This window comes from Mustela nigripes, chromosome 1 (genome assembly GCF_022355385.1).
Source record: "Mustela nigripes isolate SB6536 chromosome 1, MUSNIG.SB6536, whole genome shotgun sequence".
Taxonomy (NCBI): domain Eukaryota; kingdom Metazoa; phylum Chordata; class Mammalia; order Carnivora; family Mustelidae; genus Mustela; species Mustela nigripes.
This window is the reverse complement of record NC_081557.1, coordinates 233,084,933-233,087,850: the sequence shown is the minus strand read 5'-3', so window position 1 is coordinate 233,087,850 and position 2,918 is coordinate 233,084,933. Positions and strand designations below refer to the sequence as shown.

The 2,918-nt window shown below is 37.9% G+C and overlaps 1 pseudogene; it reads right to left on the bottom strand.

Moving 5' to 3' along the window:
• Positions 1–212: 212 nt before the first annotated feature.
• Positions 213–2,598, bottom strand: LOC132000279 (small ribosomal subunit protein uS11-like; annotated as a pseudogene).
• Between the last annotated feature and the right edge of the window lie 320 nt (positions 2,599–2,918).

Sequence of the window (2,918 nt, the reverse complement as noted above, 5' to 3'; positions counted from 1 at the left end):
TGACCACTCCTTTTAATATTGCAACTTAACAACAGCCCATACCCTTGCCATTCAAGATTTCAAATCACCTTACGTTTTTTGCTTTTTATTTTGTTCCTTAGCATTTATAGCTTTCTAACATGATACACATTTATTATATTTGTTATTTATTGGTTGTACCCTTCTGCTGAGATTTAAGAGAGTAAAGTTTTTTTTTTTAAGCCTACATGAAGTCAATTTATTAATAGAAAACATATATTTGAGGAATCCTGTTCATAGAAGGTGACCACAGTGCAGGTGCTATTGGAGGGCATGAAGATGACATCCTCAATTCTCCTTGATCTTCATACTTGAGCAAGCAAGGGCTCTGAGAGCTGACTGGCACCCAGGCTCAGAGGGTCTTGGTTCTCTTTCTTCCTGTGGACTGGAGTTTGATGTGGAGGGCAGTGATGCCTGGCTCCTTGAATCTCTGGTCCATATTCTGGGTGGCCAGCATGGCAGCATACGGAGAAGATTCACCTTGAGCAGCCTTCACCTTCATCCTACCAGTTACATGGGAAGATGATTTCCTTGCTAGAAAGATCTGTGCCAGAGACAAAAGCGTCATTGAAAGATACAAAGGCGTGGCAGACACAAAATACTTTTTCTCCTATAACCTCCTGAGGTCCAAGGCTGATGATCAGTTCTTTCTCTTTTCTCTTTTCTTTCTTTGCACAGTGCTATTTCTGTATTCTGTACATCTTCTCTAGACTCCATCACCAGAAAAAGAGAGAGTAGAGGGTTTTGACAGTTTTGTTCCCTAACATACCAAAGCACAATGGATTGAATTACTCACTGAATCAAATGAATTTATCTCATATAATGAACTTTCAGGATTATAATCTAGGCACATATATTTTTAATACCATTGGAGATGCCTCAAAACATCCTTCAAATAACATGCATATTCAATATGGGTTAAAGACTCATCACTGTAAAAATAAAATAAAATAAACTTCTATATGCCATTACATTTACAAGAATATATCAAATATTTAGTAGATTCAAAACTCTGCTGTGAAAAATACAATAATATAAAAACATGGTCTCTAGAGATTTACTATTCAGGAGGGGAAAAAAACCCATAATTTTCATATTTACCTGACTGCTGAATTTCTTCCCAGCTATACTCCTCCTTTGTAAAACCAAATAAAATAGTATCTTTTCAGGAGTTCAGACAAAAAAATTTATTCTCCCTATCTTTTCTAAGGCTCTTGAGAATTGTTGTAAATGAAATGTCTGGTTACTTAGTTAACTCTTCCCTGGATGGTAATGGGATTACAAACTCATTTAAATTTGGCTTTTTAAGGAATTCCCTGGAGGCCAGGCTAGCATGCTGAGCTCAAGTATAGACTTTCAGCATCACAATCTAGGTATATACTTTTTTCTTAATGTCACAGGGACCTTAAAATGGCTTAAAGGAGATGAAATATTGTCATTATGTTCTTATGTGATGTTCTGTAGTGCTGGGATATTTTTAAAATGTTTGAATGATATTTTAAACAAAATAATAAAATACACAATCTGTCCCTAGTTGGTACAACTGAAACTATATCTATGGAAACGGAACTCAGTGACCAAGAATGTTAATCCATCTGCAATTTGACAAAGAAGTACAAAATGAAAATCTCAATTCAAACTACATGTTTTTTTTTTTTTTTTTTTTTTTTTTTTTTTTTTGCAAATGCAATCTCCTTTTTAAGCTAGTGGGTAACTTCATATATTTGATATACAAGAATAATGTTTTCTCCCTAAGGTGTGGATATTCATGTCCTATCCTTTTCAATCTTTTAAAAAGCTAGGGGGTTAGCTTTACTCTTAATCAGTAGACAGCTAAGAATGATATAATTCTGGGGTGCCTGGGTAGCTCAGTGTGTTAAGCCTCTGCCTTCGGCTCAGGTCATGATCTCAGGGTCCTGGTATCGAGCCCTGCATCGGGCTCTCTGCTCAGTGGGGAGCCTGCTTCCCCCTCTCTCTCTGCCTGCCTCTCTGCCTACTTGTGACCTCTCTCTGTCAAATAAATAAATAAAATCTTAAAAAAAAAAAAGAATGATATAATCCTGGCCCTTGGTTGAGGACTTATGTAATATCCCAATACTCACACTTACATTGTGAAGTTTGATTTGAACAGCAGGATACTGTCCCCATTATCCAAATACCTGCTCATTACTACCTATCAATCTAAGTGACTAACTTTATTTTGTCATGCTATTTCAAATTCCTTTGATTAAAATATCCATTTCTTGCGAAAACTGCTTTTAGAATGAACTTCTCTGGCAGTAATTTCTAATATTACTGGCTGATAGCTAGGAAAAGAAGAGGGCAGATACCTAGGAAAAGGGGAGTTTTAACTGAGGAGAGAATAGAGAGAAGACTAGTCCTTATATAAAATGGTGTAAGGTACTAGTGACTATGTATGCCCATGCTTAAGTGCATGCTTGTGCCTATGCCCATGTTTTTGCATATGTATGTTACTATGGCTGTGCTCATGCCTATAGCCATGCCTACACACATGCCAATGTCTATGTCTGTGCCTATAAACATGCCCATGTCCATGTGTATACCTGTGTCTATGCCCATTCCTATGCCTATAACATGCCTGTGTCTATATCCATACCTATACCCATGCCTGTACCTAAGTCCATGCCCGTACCTATGCCTATACTCATGCCTATGCTATGCCTCTACCTATACCCATGCCTATGCCCTTGTCTGTGCCCATACTCATGCCTATACCCAAGTCCATGCCCATGCCTATGCCCCATTCCCATGTCTATGGTTATGCCTATATCCGTGCCTATGACTATGTCTATGCCTATGTCCATGCCTATACCTATGCCTGTGTCTATGCTTATACTCATGCCTATACCCAAGTCCATGCCCATGCCTATGCCTATACT